This window comes from Thamnophis elegans, chromosome 16, assembly GCF_009769535.1.
Source record: "Thamnophis elegans isolate rThaEle1 chromosome 16, rThaEle1.pri, whole genome shotgun sequence".
NCBI classification, from domain to species: Eukaryota; Metazoa; Chordata; class Lepidosauria; order Squamata; family Colubridae; genus Thamnophis; species Thamnophis elegans.
Window position 1 is genome coordinate 24,591,410 of NC_045556.1, and position 18,759 is coordinate 24,610,168.

An 18,759-nucleotide genomic window follows, 5' to 3' on the forward strand; every position below is an offset into this window, starting at 1 on the left:
CCCAGAGTACGTCAGCCCCGATGCCCATTTTTCAGAGGACCGCCGCCTGGACAGGAAATGGGATTTTGGGATTTTTGGGCTCTTCCGATGTCTTGTAAGCATTTTCTGTTGCACCTTTTGCTAATGATGTTGGGGGTGGGAATTGTGCTTTTAATTACATGGAGGGCATGTGAATATGAACGCAAAAGTAAGAAGGGAATAGTGGGGGATATTCAAGAAATTCCTTTCACACACAACCGCTCAAAAAGAGCGATCATTCCGTACTCCAATGGGGAAAACTGCAATTCTCAAGGGATATGCATCTACCCTCACAATACATACGGAGAAGCCAATACACAAGTTACCTTAACTTGTTATTTGAAAAATCCAGCTGCAGCGTGTTTAATTACATGGCAATTTTTGCCTGCAAAATTCAAAAAGGCATTCCAGTATGTGAGAGGTATTTCACATCCGAAAGAGAATAGCTGTTTATCACACATTAAAGTAAAAATTACAGAGAATTCTATAGGTTGGTATCAATGTATACAATATCAAAAAGGGTTACCCAATAAAATGATAAAAACAGAAGTAACTTCAAGAGCAAGCATAAAATTTCCCCCAGTTAGTGAGTGGTTCTTAACATTATTGAGTTATCAACAAGAGATAGGAGGAGGCAGCTTTCGCCACCTTACAAAAAGAGAGATAAAAGAGGACATTTGCACAGCCTGTTTACAAAAAACCAAACAAGGCACAAAAATTTCTATGACCTTAATATATTATACTATGAAACCTGAATGCAATGGAACTTTAATACCACCATGCACACATAATAATACACAATACAATCAGTGTTATACACCAAATGGGATACAATGTTATGAACCAAAAGCGGTAGGACCTATAACGAGTAGCATCTATGTTTATGGCTATAAAGGAGGATCTAGTTTAAAACATCAATTTCATACAGCACAAAGATTATCAGGGTACATAGCCTATAATGTCTCAAAGGGAATAGCACCTGTTATTGTTTGTTTTGATACATGTTTAGCAATTGATATAGGGCAAGGAACAGGATCCGCGGGGGTAACTTGTGGAGGACAGTCATGGGAACAATCATATATCCAAAACCGTAGATATTTATTCACTCGCTCAACACTTTCATCACATGGAGGCTATACCCAACCGAGTGTATATTGGTATACAAGTGGCTATGGACCTAATAATTTCGATCTTTCTATTACTCCAGTCACTACTGATTGTCAATCCCATCACTGCACGCCACTCTGCCTTTCTGCGCAGGTAGCAGGCACTTTAGGTACCCGATACTATCATTATGGTATTGGTATAGATAAAACAGGGAAGGATCCTTATGGATATATTATTGTAAAGACTGAAGCAACAAAATTAACAAATCAACCAGTAAAGTTTTTTTGGAGTTATGAGCAGGAGATTGCTAAACTTAACGATTTACCTACACCTCCAAAAGCAAAAAATATGTTTATTAATTTGGCTCAAGAAGTTGCTACAGAACTTATGTTAAAAAACTGTTTTGTATGTGGAGGAACCACTATGGGAGATCGCTGGCCATGGCATGTACAAGAAGCAAATTATACTGAAATAGCTCAATGGAAAGGGAATTTCACCTTTAATAATAACTTCAATGAAACCTGGCAAGTTACCTCCCATATAATAGGTCATATATGTTATACCAGAAATAAAAATAATCAGACTAAAAGAAATAAACCTATGGGATTTCTAAAATGTTCTAATGAGTGGGAAAATAACACTTGGGTTTCACAAACTAATATGACCCAACCTGAAAACTCATTGCTGAAAGTAACTAAGTTAAAAGGGCTTTCAGACCCTGAGAATGATACTATTATGTGGAATTCACCTGATGGGTTATATTGGATATGTGGTAATTTTGCCTATAATATGTTACCCGCAGGTTGGTATGGCTCATGTATTTTGGGGGCAATTCAACCTTCCTTCTTCCTAATGCCTATAGAGAAAAAACAGAAATTGGGAGTCCCTGTATATGATACTCTTGAAAGACGAAAACGATCAATAGATCTCTCTAAAGGGATAAAAATAGGTAACTGGAAGGATGATGAGTGGCCCCCTGAGAGAATTATTGCATATTATGATCCTGCGACGTGGGCACAAGACGGATCATGGGGATATAGAACGCCGATATATATGATTAATCGAATTATTAGATTACAAGCTGTATTAGAAATAATTACAAATGAAACTGCATTGGCAACTAAGCTTGCAAAAGAAAGTGTATTGTCAAGAACTTATATTATGCAAAATCATTTAGCCTTAGACTATTTGCTCGCTGCCGAGGGCGGAGTGTGTGGTAAATTTAATCTTAGTAATTGTTGTATACAAATTGATGATTCTGGAATTGTAATAGAAAAAATAACTCGAACTATGATACAAACTGCACATGTTCCTGTACAAACTTGGAAAGGCATATTGGACACTGATGGATGGCTTGGAGGTATTTTTAACAATTGGAAGCAAGGATTATTTTTTATCGGAATGATATTTTTGGGATTAACTATGTTGCTATGCATAATACCATTATTGAGATCCACTATGCAAAGTATTGCGGACGCTGCGATCCAGAAGCATAACGCGTTATTAATAAGTGTCAACACATCAGAATTAATAATTCCTGGATATCCAATGGAAGGGGGATTTGTGAGAAAGAAACAACCCATGGCAATTGCCCCCCCTCCTTAAGAAATAAAAAAGGAGGAAATGTGGGGATCTGCCCCATAATTGGCCTGGTAAATTAGCTGAGATCAAAAGAATAAACTGTTTGAATTGATCCCAGTGAACATTTGCCAAAAGCCCTATGGAAAAAACAGTCCTGGGAAAGCTTTAGATAAGAGAGAGTCGAATTCATTTCAAGTGTTTATGTGAATAGCAATACACAAATACACACAGGAATGAAAGGCCTCTGTTATCTGAGATATAAACACGCAGAATTAGCCTTGCATCCTTTTGCCGCCTCATGTAACAGATCAGTCACTCCCATATGCCTAATGTAGCTCTCTATGTGATTTACAATTCTATACCTCCTCATTTCCCCTTATCAAAGCAACAGTAAAACCTTTTGTTCCTCCTCCCTGCCCTCTTTGCCAGGATGTAGAATGATAGAATGTGAAATCCTTTTATCAAGAAGTGATTTGTAACATACTGTGAAATCCTTTGTTTGTACTAACTGCTGATGAACTAGCTTCTTTAAACTTTCCTAATAAAAGGTGCTCTGGTAAAACCAGAAATCCACCATTTTCACCCAGACTGCAGTGTGTGTGTGTGTCTCATTACCAAAGCAGCCTAGGAATTAGAATTCGTGGAATGGTCCATCGGATTGGGGGAATTCTCGCATTTTCATTGCAAGCTTATTCCTTCAGCGGGTCACCCTAAACAAGGCAGCAGGGCATGACTCAGCGGACGCTATCAGAGCGGCAATGTGATTGTTCTTAGCTGTCCATATTGCCGATAGATATGCTCCGATGCAGGTTTTCAAAAGTGCTCGGTCTAACTCGGATTTACTGGCCCTCCAGCGGCGCTCTAGGCGTCTCTTTTGGCGCTTCATCTCCAGGAGGTCATCGGTGAACCAAGGGGCCCTCCTGGATCCACTGCTGCGGATCGGCCGTAAAGGCACAATCCAGTGGAGAGCCTCAGATGCTACCGAGTTCCAAGTAGCAACTAAGGTCTCCACCAGACTGTGGGCGAGAGTATCAGGCATAATGCCAAGCGCCGTCTGGAAACCCTGAGGATCCATAAGACGCCTGGGGTGGAACCACCTAATCGGTTCCTCCTCCCTACAGCAGGGAATTGGTCAGGGAAAGTCAAGCCTCAGTAGGAAGTGGTCTGACCATGACAGGGGCAAGATCTCACTACCCCTCAAACCAAGATCACAACTCCACTGCTCCGAGAGAAATACGAGGTCGAGTGTGTGACCCGCTGAGTGAGTCGGACCCTGGATTACTTGGGTCAAGCCCATGGCTGTCATGGAAGCCATGAACTCCTGTGCTCCATCAGAGTGTTGCCGAGTGAAGGCAAGTTGAAGTCCCCCAGTATCATAAGTCTGGGGAACTCAACTGCTAGCTCGGCTACTGACTCGAGGAGCAAGGGGAGGGCTGTTGTCACGCTGTTGGGAGGCAGGTACGTCAACAACAAGCCCACTTGACCCTTGAGGTCCATCTTCACCAGCAAGGACTCACACCCGACAAGCTCTGGAGCAGGGATCCTACGAGGAACTAAAGACTGTCGGATAACAATGGACACTCCCCCGCCCCTTTTTTGGGGTCGCGGTTGATGAAGCATCTGAAAACTCTCTGGGCACATTCTTGTGAGGGGGACTCCTCCCTCCGGGCCCAGCCAGGTTTCAGTAATACATGCCAGATCTGCCCCCTCGTCTATAATTAGGTCCTGGACGAGGGGAGCTTTCTGAACCACAGATTTGGCATTTAGCAACAGCAACCTGAGACCAGGGTCCTGACTACTCACGCCATCTGGCCTTGGAGTGGAACTCACAGGGCCGGAAGGGGGGATCCCTCTAATATAGGGAACCCTCCTTCCCCGGTAATGGCTTGCCCTGAAGTTCCCGCCATATCTGCCCCTCCCCATTATGACCCCTATGTTCCCGCCCACTCCCGCATCTGTGGTCCCTTCACCCTCTCCCCCAGCTGCCGGATTCATCGGCAGGCCCTTTGACACACACAACCAAGGGCCAGAACCAGGCCCGGGTCCCCCTAGCACTTCTGCCAAAGCACTCAGTGCAGGAGGTCCCGGCTAAACTTCCGGCCCGCCAGACAAACCCATACATACAGCCAATCACTCCCCCACAATACAAGTTAAAAACAGAAACACCAATATAATAATAAAAGTGGGACATTCAATCAGTCACAGTCATACCATGCACTCCCCATACGCATAAAATATAAAACGAATAAAAATTTACCAATATATAAAAATTAAGATTATGATTATGAGCCTGCGCAGTCCAGCCAATTGTATAGTCCAAGGAGGCCGGGGGATAGTGTCCAAGCCTCCCGAAGAACAGATATCCAAAGTCCAAGGATAGTGGGGCATAGAATAGTAGTTCACAATAGTCCAGAGCGAAACCAGGCAGGCCTGAAAGTCAAGTGGGCTGCGGGCAATAAAGAGTAACGGCGAAAGTTGTAGGGCCAGCCGCAGGAGACGGCGGCCAGCAGCACCCCCCCTCCCATCAGGGGCAAAGAACACCCGGGAGTCAGGGATAACCCCACGGTAAAAGGGGGGGGGGAACCCCACTCCCAGCTGTACCGTGACACTACCTGTGGAAGCAGCCCATCGGTAGGCCATCAGGCTAGCGACCCCACCCCCTCCCTCGCCCTAATCCTAACCTTATCCTAACTATATTTTAAACTAACCCACCCTAAAGTCTAACCTAACCCTACCCTGTCCCTAGCCTGACCCTACAGCGGCACAAACAGCAGAGGAGGCGTCAGGCAATCCCGGGGGGGTCGGCCCTCCCCAGCAGTCACCGATAGCCGCTTCCACGGCAGCCAGACGGTTTTCAGCCTGCTCTTCCAGGTTCCAACAGGTGTCTTTGGCCCCGGTGGTCGGGGGGGCCACTGCCCGCCTCTCACCACAGGTGGCCCAACAAGGTTCGTAAGATGATAAAGCCCACAAACTCCACCGCATCCAGAAACAATAGCGTTATCAAACGGCCACAACGTTCGCAAGTGGCCTCAATAGTTCTAGCAGTTCTCAGCAGCTCACACGGAAAGGCTTAGTTCTCAGCAATAGAATATAGTACATAGAATAATAAAGTTGGAAGGGATCTTGGAGGTCTTCTAGTCCACCACCACCCCCAACTATGGCAGAAGACCCTATACAATTTTGGACAAATGGCTGTCCAATCTCTTCTTAAAAACTTTCAGTGATGGAGTTTCTGAAGGCAAGCTGTTCCACTGGTTAATTGTTCTCACTGTCAGGAAATTTCTCTCTGGTTCTAGACTGGATCTCTTTTTAGTTATCTTAAAACCTGTTACTTCTTGTCCTGCCTTCAGGTGCTTTAGAGAATAGGTTGACCCTCTCTTCTTTGTGACAGCCCCTCAAATACTGAAAGACTGCTATCATAGCAAGCCTAGTCCTTCTCTTGTTAGAGTAGACATACCTAGTTCCCCTCAATCATTCATTATATGGTTTAGCTCCCAGACCCCGTATCATCATTGTTGCTCTTCTCGGCACTCTTTCTAGGATCGCAACATCTTTTTAGTGTCAGAATTGGATGCAATATTCCAAGTGTGGTCTCACCCATTAGGTATAAAGTGGTACTATCACTTCATGTAATCTTGAAACTATCCCTCCGATGATGCACTCTAAGACTGCATTAGTTTTTAGGCAATTGTTGCACACCGCTAGCTCATATTTAAGGGATTGTCCACTAGGATGTCTGGATCCCTCTCAGTTACAGTACTACTGTTGGGTTTTCTTGCTTAATAGTGTCAAATCGTACATTTCTTACCATCAAATTGCGTTTTGTTGGATAGGGCCTGGTATTTGTTGGATAGGGCCTGGTATAGGGTCTGTCAAACTCTTTCTGAATCTTGATCCTATCTTCTAAAGCAGGAGTCACCAACCTTTTGAACCTCAAGGACAACTAAATTCATAATTTTAAATCCCTCGGACCACTAATATGAATTTTTAAAAAGAGAAATTGTATTTAGTGCAATAATAAAATGCTAATAATTTTTCTGGGGACCACCAAAATTTTCTCACAGACCACTGGTTGGTGACCACTGTTCTAAAGTGTTGGCTAATCCCCACCCCCCACCTCCAGCATGGTGTTGTCTGCAAATTTGAGGAGTTCTCCTTGTATCCCCTCATCTAGATCATTTATGATGAAGAGATGGAAGAGGAACTCATTAAATTTGCAGACTACACAATGGTGGCAAGAATAGCTAATACTTCAAATGTTGGATTCAATTCAGACAGATCTTTCTCTTCTCTCAATAAAGTTTTTATGCTTGCAACAGACCAGATATGACCTTTTGTTGGTGCTAGCTTTTATTTCTGTTAAAAATCTTTAAATGCATTTTGAAATCATTCACTCATATATTGCCTATCAAACACAAGTTCCAGGATCTTTGGGTTCATTACGGATGTTGTCACATTCAACTTTCCCACTGAATCGTGCTGAAAGATCCTTGTTTGGAAGATTATTAAGGAAGACAAAAGAAGGGATGGGCCCACTGCAAAGAGAAGATGGCAGGAAGGCACAGTTGATGAGAAGTTGCAACATCTCAGCTGATTGTGATGATGGCAAAAGGGATGATTTACATGATCAGGGCGTCTTATGCAAGTATGTGTAAGTCATAGCATTTGCATAATTGTGTCCTCACATCTATGTTGTTGTTCCCCCCCTTTTCCCCTCCTCCAGATTCCCATATAGAACTTTCCAAAAAGGAACTGCATGCAGAGCAGTGGTAGGTTTCAAAAAAATTTACTACAGGTGGCAGCTTAGGCAGGCAAGCCGCCTGGGAGGTGAGGAGTGACTGGGTGGGATGCGGGGGTGGGGCAGGTGACCGGGAAATCGGTTGGGGAGCATGACAGGCCTGGGTCGCTGCCGGTTCCAGGGAGCCAGGCCACCAAACCACTACCAGTTTGGCCGAACTGGTAGGAGGCAATCACTGATGCTTTCATGTTCAAGACGGGACCAGAAGTCAGAGTCTATTTTGTCAGCATTCCTCTGACAGTCCGTCTCACAAGGGGCTCATAGAGTGGTTATCACAGAGGGGTCTGCAAATACTGAACCTGGAGGCCAATCCTGCTGTGCTCCTTTGAGGCTTTCACATAATGTTTGCTGAGCCTCTCCCCCTGCCCCCCCGCCCCCGCCCCTGGTATTCATTGCTAACAGTATGGACAATGTTGGTCTTTTAACAGCTTTTGCCAGCACAGCATATAAATAACATAAACTGATGTTCGCCTCAAGCATCTTTATGCCATCTTGGATCTCTTATCAAGAGATTCCACTGCAAGTGAGAATTACATTGTTGTTCTCTCGGAGCAGGACTGTAGTTCACCACTGCTTTCTTCCTGCATATTTCTTCGGTTTCCCAGTCTAGTTTCCAAGCTTCAGGTTTTCTGGTGCATTTCATTGGGTGCTAACCATGTTGCTGGCTTCTTGCAATCAGCCATGATTTCAAGGCAGGCAGATGCTGCCACCTGTTGCAGGAACAGAAAACTCTGGAGCTGGCTGCTGCGATACCCCCATGCAAGGAAGAGGAGGAGGCTCTGCACCCTTCCAGAAAACTCCCGGGGAGGGGAAGGATCTCTCCTCTAGTTGCTCTGGTAATGGAAAAGATGGCTAACCAGGGGCAAAGGCTGAAAGATTGTCATGCCAGGATCGGGGATTCCAGGAGAGGGTCACTCTGTGGATGCAGGAGAGTAAAGGAAATGTTAATGTTAAGAAAAACTGAAAATATGGAAAGCTCTGATTCCAAGATTCTGCCAATCTCTCCTTTGGGGAGACTGCTAAAAGCCTGGGATTATAAGAGGCTACCCGTCCAGGCGGGAATGAAAAAGAAGCGTGCAGACCTATTATGCAAGAGATGGACTTTTGCTCAGGGATAAAGCAGGAAAACCAATTTGTCTAAATAAAGGTACTTAAAAGGAAAGAAAAATATAATAACAGATCTTTCTCCCCTTCTAGATTTTTGCCTTTTCTAATTTACATTAACTGAGATTTATGACTATGATTTATGATTAACTGAGATTAAGAATTATCAGGGTGTGTAAACCTAAGAATTCTGTTTTCCTTTCCTTTTCTCTTTCCCTTGTGTGTGTGTGTGTGTGTGTGTGAGTGTGTGTGTGTGTGTGTGTGTGTGTGTCAAAGCCTTTGTGTACCCTTGGGTTCAATGTAACTGTTAAATGTCTCTAATCCATTCAGAAGGAATTTTAAATTCTGTTAGAAAAGATAATAAAAAACAGATTTGCCAACATCTAGAAACCAGTAAAATAATAAATAGAAGCCAGCATGGGTTTGTTAAAAATAGTCATGCTAAACCAATCTTGATTTTTCAACATAGTAACTAAATTAGTAGACCAGTGAAATACTGTGGACATAATATACTTACACAAAGTAGACCATACCGTACTTCTTGGTAACCTAGAAAAAAGTGGGATAGATAGCATCACCATCAGATGTATTTGTAACTGGCTGACAAATCATTCTCAACGAGTAGTCCTTAATGATACTACATCTACATGGAGGGAAGTAAGCAGTGGGGTACCACAAGGTTCTGCCCTAGGCCCAGTACTTTTCAATATCTTCATAAACGACTTAGATGGAGGAATAGAAGGGGAACTCATCAAATTTGCGGATGATATTAAGCTGACAGGAATAGTCAACACCCTAGATGATAGGTCAAACGCTACATGCATCTACATGCATCTACATGGAGTCCTTCGGGATTGGGTGGCCTATAAATGTAATAAATAGAATAGAATCTTGACAGACTTAAACACTTGGCCCTATCTAACAAAATGAAATTCAGTGTAGAGAAATGTAAAGTCTTACACTTAGGCAAGAAAAGCCAAAAGTACAAATATAGATTGGGTGAAACCAGGCTTAATAGCAGGGACTGTGAGAGAGATCTTGCAGTCTTAATGGACAATCAAATATGAGCCAGCAATGTGCTACAGCAGCCAAAAATGCCAATGCATCCTAAATTGCATTAACAGAAGGCTACAATCAAGATAAAGGGAGGTATAATGCCACTCTATAAAGCCTTAGTAAGACCACACCTAGAATACTGCATCCAGTTTTGGTCAGCACACTATAAAAAAGATGTTGAGACTCTGGAAAGAGTGCAGAGAAGAGCAGCCAAGAAGATTAGGGGACTGGAGGCTAAAACATACAATGAATGGTTGCAGGAACTGGGCATGGCTAGTCTAGTGAAGAGAAAGACCAGAGGAGACATGATAGCAGGGTTCCAATATTTGAGGGGCTGCCACAGAGAGGAGGGGGTTAAGTAATCTCCAGCAGAAATGGGAAGTGTGGGGATCTTAATGTAGTAGGGTGGGGGAGGCTGGAGCGGAGGTTAAACAAATTTGGCTTCGCTTCCTTGCGCTGCAAGAGAGAAAGGTGCCTGAGACGCTGCTGGGAGGATGTCCCCTTCGGGTTGTCCCCTTAGCGCCCCCCCTGCCTCTTAGCGCCCCCCTGCCATCCCCCTTGCCTCTTAGCACCCCCTAAGTCATCCCACCCAACCCCAGGGGGCAGTACCACCCACTTTGGGAACCACTGGTGTAAAGCAATATGGAGTAGTATATAAGCCTAAAAGCTATTATTGCTGTTAATAAATGCTGAGACAAGCTGGACTTCCTGTGTTAATTGCTTCATCCATCCATTTATTTATTCAGCAAGTCCCCTTGTGGCATCGGCTGGGCTCCACACATTATTTTGAGGGCTTGATAAATTTGCAAAGAGATGTAAAGCAAGGAGGTGGCCGTTCAAGAAGCTGAGCAAGTGATACATGCAAATAAGAACGGGAAGGAGAACAGCTGAGGAAAATTTCATCCAAACACCAATTATAGACAGCATCCTACAATCTGGACTGCATGACACACAGTCTCTCTGTCTCTCACTGCTGCTGCTCCTGGAATAACCCTCCCCAAGGGAACATCCCATAAATACAGCAGAAGTACCAAACTGAATTTGTGGAGCTTCCCGAGTTAGACAACAGCGACAGTGGCAGCTCCAAGCCAAGGCCAAATTTTGTGGCACTTGTTTACCTAAGACTATCTCCTGTACCACTTCCTGGACATATGTGATTATTTTTCTCTATTATTGTTAGTATTTTTCTCTGATATTGTTCTCTACTTTTTAAAGTGTATGCTGCCCAGAACCTTTTGGAGTTGGAGGGCCTCTAAATTTAGAGATGGAAAGAGGGCTGGAGAAGGTGTGAGAGTTTTTCTCTGTCCACCTGGATAAGCACAAAGGAGTAACTGTTGGTGCACTTGATAAGCTTGGAAACTGCTCCATCACATCTCTTATCTTGTTCTTTGGAGTTTGCCTCTTTTATGACCAGCAACTGCAATGCGCACACTCAGTTCTGACCCTTGTATGAGTTAGTCATGAAGCTATTACAACTCTCGTTTTTGTCCTTTTCAGGAAACAATCTGCTCTTTGGACTCCCCTCCACACTCCCTAATCAGTGTTGTTTCTGACTCCTGCTCTGAATCGTAAAGTTCTTGTTTCTTCTCCAAGCTCCCAAGAAAGGTGTCCCAGTTTTTGGGATGAGGAGGAATTGTCTCTGACCTAGATTGCCAGACGTGGGGAGATTCCATCTTTGATCTTGAGTGGGGAGGCACTTCCCCAATCAAAGGGAGTGTGCATTTGGGGTTTGTTTTTTCCCTGGACTCCCAGCTGTAGCTGGGAGCCCAGCTATATCTGAAGTGCCCACTGCCCCTTTTCCTAGATCGGGGGTGCTCTTCACAGCTTGACTACTGCCATGCGCTCTATTGAAGCTGCTTTTGAAGAGCCCCAGAAGCTTCAGCTGGTCCAGAATGCGGTGACACTGGCTGTGATGGCATGCCTCAATTGGTTCCACCACAAAACCGCGGATGACAAAACCGCGGTCGACGAAAGCGCGCATTTGACGTCATCACAGTGTGACGAAAACATCACGCTGTGATCGAAAAATGTAAAAATAAAGCGAAAACCTTACCCTAATCCCCCCCAACCTAACCCTAAACCTAACCCTTAACCTAACCCTAAACTAACCCTAAACCTAACCCTTAACCTAACGCTAAACGTAACCCTAACGCTCTAAACCTAACCCTAACCCTTAACCTAACCCTAACCCTAACCCTTACCTTTATGTGAATCGGCTTGCTTTAATTTTATTTTTATTTCAATTTTTAATTTTTTTGTCGCGCTGTGATGACGTCAAATGCGCGCTTTCGTCGATCGCGCTTTTGTGGACCGCGGTTTTGACGGGTCACGCCTCAATTGCCCTCTGCTTTGTGAACTGTGCTGGTTGCCAGTTTGCTTCTTGGTGCTGGTCACTGCCTATATAACCTTCTATGACACACATGGCCTGGAGGAACTGCTTTCTATAGGATCTGCCTGGACAGTTCAATCTGGCAGGGTTGGTACACTTTGAGTCCCACCGAATAAATAGCCTGAACCCCAAAGCACACCTTCTCTGTAGCAGCACCTGCTCTCTGGATTGAGGCTGCCCCCAAAATTTGAGTGGGTTCCACCCTACTAGTGTTTTGAAGAACCCCAAAGTCATGGCTCTTCACCCAGATCTTTCAAGGGAATGACTGAGTTGGATGGCATATAAATTGAATAAATTATGTACCTAACAATGTGAAATCGCAGCTGCCAGTTCTTTAGCTGTTGCCCTTCAAAAGGATCTCTGAGGAAGATGGATGGTTAAAAAATGTGATAAATACATAAATGTATAAATGTGCTGTTCAAGATTGTCAAATGAAAATGGATATATAATAATGCTTAATATGAGTTATGTTTGTTGACCGTGGAGGATCTGTAATCGATTGATACATTTTCTACAGATGTAAAGAAAGATGCTGTACTTGTTTCAATTAAAATTAAAAAACATTTATTTAAAAAAAAAATTGTTTGCTATGATACCAAATGTGCCCATGACCACTCGGATCACCATAGTTGGCTTATGCCATAATTTCCCAGTTTCAATGTTCAGATTTTGTTACTTTGTGATTGGTTATTAGTAACGTATGACTATCACTGTTGTATCTTATGATTCTTGATGAATGTATTCTATTTTATTTTTCTTTATGTACACTGAGAGTATACACACCAAAGACAAATTCCTTGTGTCTAATCACACTTGGCCAATAAAGAATTCTATATCATTCTAGAATTCTTCGTCTTTATTCTACTATCTCTTGATATTGCTGCATCAATTATCCATACTTTCTTCTTTTCAAATACAATTAAATTTAATGCATTGTGACCCACAATTTTATCAGTTTGTATCTGGAAATCCTGCAATATTTTAACCTGCTCATTTTCTACTACTTTTCAACCTTATGTTGCCACTAATTTTTCATTACTGATATATGATAATTTTGATAGCTGTTCCAGTGAATTATCCTGGCAACTGTGTTATGTCATTGTTAATAATCAGTTTGTGTAATCTTCTTGCATGAGCTGAGAATATCACCTGTTTTTTCTGCTTCTTTGCACAATCTGTACTTTGAATCATGTGATTTTTCAATTCTGCCCTTGGTTGCATTAATTCAAATTACTTACTTTTGAGCAACCAAAATGAAGCCTTCAGTTTCTTTTTTTAATGTTCCAGTTGTAAGTCATTGGCGGGTTTTACCTTTATCCCCTTTCTCCTGGGTCTTTTGTAGAAATTGACTATGTAATACTTTTCCTTGCCAGCAATCTGTTGGTGTCTTTATTACATTATTTCAATATACTTGTATTGTTTCCTGTACATTCAGTAAGTTCCAATTTCCAATTTTTTAACTTGCAAGTTAAAAAATTAAGTTCCAATTTTTAACTTGCATTAATGCTTCTTCTTCTCTGTCTTTTATGTAATCGGTTAAAATGTCTTGCATCTGATCAGGTCCAGTGCTGGCAAACACAAATGCAGCTAGGTTTCCCCACCAAAGTGGTACCCATTTGTCTACTTGCAATATTGCATGATTTTGAACTGCTGGGTGGGCAGGAGCTAGAGACCCAGCATGGGAGCTCACTCCATCTCATGGAGCCAGGCTTGAACTGCTGGACTGGAGACAAATTCTGGTTGGCAGCGTCATTAAGCCATTTGTCTGCCTCCCCCACCAGTGTAATAGATCACCAGTATGGCCCAGGTTTGATGGCTTTGATTGTGTTTCCAGTGTTCAATTTTATCTTTAGTACCTTTCCCATGTATTTTTGATTGTCCATGCTTGATGTTATCTAACTGTAAAATGATCAGATACTTGCTATTTTGTCCTGATGGCTCCTGATGGTTTGGCCATTTGGCATTTCAATTTCATTACCTTTTGTGATTTTACCCAACTTTAATGTTATATTTCTTTATGCCAAATTTAATATCTCTGCTAAAAATTCTTGTGGTATTTGTTAATGGATTTTTATTTTTTGTTTTTCCACAAAACTTCAGATCATAAGGCAAACATGATATTTTATTTTATTTTAGTTGTTTGGTAGCCAATATTTTTTTCTTCAAAATCATTGAAACTGAGATCCTAGTAATGACAAACAATAAGAGTGATAATGAATCAACTCGAAGTTGCCTCTCCTAATGTTGACAAGACCATAACCAGCTTCCAAACTCCGGAGATCCGCTGCCAAGTGATGGAGCACCCACAACTTTTGGAAACTAGCCATTCTACTGATTATTTCAAAGATGCTTTTTTCAAAAGGCAACGGGACGATTGTTTTCCTTGCGGAAGAAGTTATTATTCTTGTTCTTCTTCTTCCCCTTCCTCCTCCTCCTCAAGGAAAAAAGAAGTCGTTGCCTTTTGAAAAAGCACCTTTGAGACAACTATGACCTGCATAACTGAGAATCTCTAGATATCATTCCACAGATTAATTGTTCTCACTGTCAGCAAATTTCTTTTGTTATAGATCTCTTTAATTAGTTTAATAAGTTTCTACCAGTTGCTTCTTGTCCTGCCCTTGGATGCGTTGGAAAATAGATTGACCCCGTCTTGTCTGTGACAGTCCCTCAAATATTGGAAGACTACTATCATGTCTCACCAGTCTGTTTCTTTGTTATACTAGACATACCCAGTTCCCCCAACTATTCATCATGTTTTAGTCTCTGGTCCCCTAATCAGCTTTGTTGTTGTTCTCTGCACTCTTTCTATTCAACTATCTGGTAATGAATTAAATGCTGTTTCATAAGCAATACAGACCTTTTAGTTTACTTTGTCAATTCTCCAAAACCATTTTATCAATCATAAGTTGATCTTTTATACATCTGCTTTTCCTTTTGTTGCTTTTCTGCTCTACTGAATGTTATTTTCTTCTTAAAAAATCTGGCAAGTTACCTGCTATTATGCCCATAAGAAATATAAGCATTGTATGCAATCATATTATCAACCTTTGTTTCTGGTGTGACCATTTTGCCAAGACCTTTTGAATCAGTTTTGTCAGTTACTAAGCAATCACTGATGTAGTCTTTATGCAATTTTAAGCTGTTAGCTAATCTTGTAAATTAGTCAGATATTTGAGTCAAAAGCCATGTAGTTGTTCATTTTGAGGTGTTCAGTATTTAATTCTTTTCACTTGATGTTTAAACATTTCTGCTGTTATTAATTGTTCCATGTGATTTATACTAGATTTGGTCCTCCCATTCTTCAATTTTTGGTCTTTCATGTCCTTTACATTATTTGCACCTGATCTTAATGTCTTTATTTTGACCATCAGTTATTTTGACCTTCCACTTTGGCATATGATTCTGCTTTTGGTTTTCTAATTTCAAAGCTCACATCTCCTGTTAAGAACCAGTGCTGTGCAGCAGGCAAGTTGATTGGTCTGTCCAATAGATGTTATCTTATTCCTTGCAAGTGCCTTATTTACATTTTTTAATCTTTTTTTGTTTTCTGAACAGTTGATGGATACACCCTGTCTGGCTCTTCCACTAAGACATGAACTGAGGTTGAGATGAAAGCAATCTCATGGAGAAACAGAAAAAACTCTGTTCGTGGGTGTGACGGATGAAACACCTTCCACTTACAATTGAATGAAGGTGCCTATGAGAGAGACAGAGAGGGATCCAAAATTCTTGGGCAAAGGCCAAGTTAAACTAAGGGAAAAATAAGCCGAAGGTGTTTGTTGCGGTCTCCTTTTTTAACGTTGGTTGCCTCCAGAGTCACAGAGGGGAGAGGGGAGGCTACATCAGCTTCAGAAACAAACACGACATGACTAGGGTGTCCCGCATCTGGCCGGACAGGCACGACTTTTCATCATTTTTCCCGCGTCCCGCCCGGTTCTCAAAAAACCCCACTTTATTTTGGCACTCGCTGGCTCCCCCGCCCATCATCAGCTGCCACTAGCTCGCTCGTTCCATTCCGTTCCCCCATCTATTCCATCTACACTAAAAATCTAAGCCAGCCCAGCCTGCCGCTCACTGATTTGCCTGGACTCCAGCCAATCAGTGAGCTGGCTGGGATGGAAAAAGCGGCGTGCTTAAAATTTTCCATCCCAGCCAGCTCACTGATTGGCTGGAGTACGCTTAAGCACGCCGCATGAGTCGCGACTCTCACGAGTCTCCATTTCATTTCGCCTTCGCCGTTTGCTTTTGCTGCACTGCCCTGGTGAGTAATTCCGGCGGTGCTGGTGGGAATTGGGAGGCTTCGCCGCTTCGGGAAGGCCTTCCCTTGCGAGCTACTCACGAGAGGAACTGGGGATGGGGGACTGGGCAACCTGAGAGAGGGGAAGAAGATCATCCCTCCCCGCAACTCCTCAGATTTTGGAAGCTGGGTGTGTGTGGAAGGCGGGGGTGCGGGTGGGAGGAAGGAAAACGCAGACACCGGCAGTGGAGAACCCGCACCCCCGCCTTCCACACACACCCAGCTTTCAAAATCTGGGGAGTTGCGGGGAGGGACGGGAGGTCGTGGGAAGTGCCGTTTTTGAGGAAAGCGCTTGGCCGCCCCCGTTAGCCACAGCCCCAGACGGAGGAGCGGAGCCCGAGCTTTCATCGCTGTCCCCGCCAGTCACAGTGGGGTGCGCCGAGTGACTCGCGCTGTGATGCCGGCAACCCCTCCGCCCCCTCCTGATTCTGCCACCCGGCCCAGTGCATAGCCGCCAGCTCCGCCTCCTGGCTGCCCAGGTGAAGTGAATTCCACATGTGGACGCGGAGACGAACCTCTCTAGGGAGGCCGCCGGCTGGGTCCCCTCCCCGTCCCGCCTCCTCCACTAGCCTTTGTCCCTCCACAGTAGGGCAGCTGGGGGGAGGAGACGGCCCTCCTCTCCTTCTCCCCCTTTGCGGAGTTGGGCGGGCTGCCCTGAGAAGGACTACCACTTTCTGAACTGTCTGCATCAGATTTAAATCGATTTTACCATTTCTGCTCCCAAGCCTCTCGGAAATGTAATTTTAAAATGGACAACGCGAGGAGCTCCCACTGCATGCTGGGAGATGTAGTTCTGCAAACGTCGAAGTCTCTGGACGGACGTTGTTTCCCGGCAGCCTTTTCGGCGGGCCCCATTCAAAACGGCGGCAGTTGGTTGAGTGCTCTTGTGCGGTAGCGGGCTAGTTTGCAGGCGTCTTGAGATTTCTCTGGCAGTTTTAGTATGGATTCCAAATTTAGAAGTGCCTTCAGCCTGGCTTATCGATTAATATTGAGCGCAGCAATGGAGAGTGCCGAGAGGAGAAAGGCGATTTGCTTCGGAGCGTCTTTTGCCTCCTTCCGTAGCCCTGGTGTTCTCTGGAGGCTCCACGAGATTAATGCTCAGTGCGTTATTATCGCTTTCCTGTAATGCAGAAAGATGGTGGCCGGGCTAAATTCCAGACTCTTTTCTCCTGTTCTTTGGGACAGAAGAGTTGTCAAAGAAGCAAGTTAAAGTCAGGCTATTCTGCCCCTTTGCCTAATGTTACTCGCTGGGACTAGCTAGCGGGGCTGAGCGTGTGCTGAGCAGTACCTCCATGTGGTCTCGCTCCTTGATGCTTTTTTAGAACAGGAATGGGGAACTGTGGCCCTTTTAGCAGACTTGTTTTGATGAGCACGGAGCGACTGACGATAGTTTGTGCCGACCGCGGCCGCTCAAACTAGTGTCAGTTGCCCCCGTGTTCAGCAAAGCCAAAGCAAGCCCGCTGGCGGCGCCTGTGCTGTGGTGGGAAGTGAGCTGCGGGTCCCCCCGCCGCCGCCACCACCGCCTTCTTTACCTCCACCTTTTCCAGAGCCTGGAGTGGCTGTCAGGGCGCTGACGGCGGAGCGGACGCACCCAGTTTGTTACTGCTTCCAGGGATCGAGACGGACGAGGGAAGCGGTGGTGGCGGACATCGGCAGCAACTGTAACGACCGCTCGGGCAAGGTGCGGAGGAAGAACGGAAGGTCCCTCCCGCCCGCAACGACGGCTCCAGCCATGGACGAGCAGGCTGGCCCCAACAACAACAACGCACTGCTCTTGCCGCCACCTCCGGGTGGGAAGCAACCACACCTGTGCAGCGCCTGTGCTGCGTTGGGAAGCGAGTCCGCGAGGCGTGGTTGCTTCCCACCCGGAGGTGGCAGCAAGAGCAGCGCGTTGTTGTTGTTGTTGAAGAAGACACCGGGGCCAGCCTGCTCGTCCATGGCTGGAGCCATCGTCGTGGGCGGGAGGGACCTTCCGTTCTTCCTCTGCACCTCGCCTGAGCGGTCCTTACAGTCGCTGCCGACGTCCGCCACCGCCGCTTCCCTCGTCCGTCTCGATTGCTGGAAGCAGTAACAAACAGCGCGTCTGCTCCGCCGTCAGCGCCCTGACAGCCATCCCAGCCGGCGGCTACCGGGCCTCGCTGGAGTCAATTGCAAACCGCGTTCAGCGCTTTGAGGACCTGAGGCATCTTGGGAAATGCAGTTCCCTATCGGAAAGAATGGAGTAGCTGCAAATTTGTAACAACAACAGAAGATAATAACTTGGTGCTTCGCAAGTTACGAAAATCTCAAGTTTGATTTGCACACTGTTTTTTAAAAGTTAGATAAAGAAATTATGCTGTGAAAGTGACTAGAAAGCCCCCCCTCCCCTTCCTGTGTGCGAGAAAGGGAAGGAGAGGAAGGAAGGAGGGA

The 18,759-nt window shown here is 44.6% G+C and overlaps 1 long non-coding RNA gene across 2 annotated transcripts in view; it reads right to left on the reverse strand.

Moving 5' to 3' along the window:
* Positions 1 to 7,054: 7,054 nt before the first annotated feature.
* Positions 7,055 to 18,759, reverse strand: part of LOC116519371 — a 30,706-nt gene continuing 19,001 nt past the window's right edge. The window contains exons 1-3 of one of the 2 annotated variants that reach the window (XR_004256645.1): positions 12,357 to 12,415; positions 9,126 to 9,157; positions 7,055 to 8,420 (exon numbers count right to left, since the gene is read on the reverse strand). This is a non-coding gene — a long non-coding RNA (uncharacterized LOC116519371). Of the gene's footprint in view, positions 8,421 to 9,125; positions 9,158 to 12,356; positions 12,416 to 18,759 lie in introns of those variants that run through there. The other variant, XR_004256646.1, reaches the window with a different exon arrangement.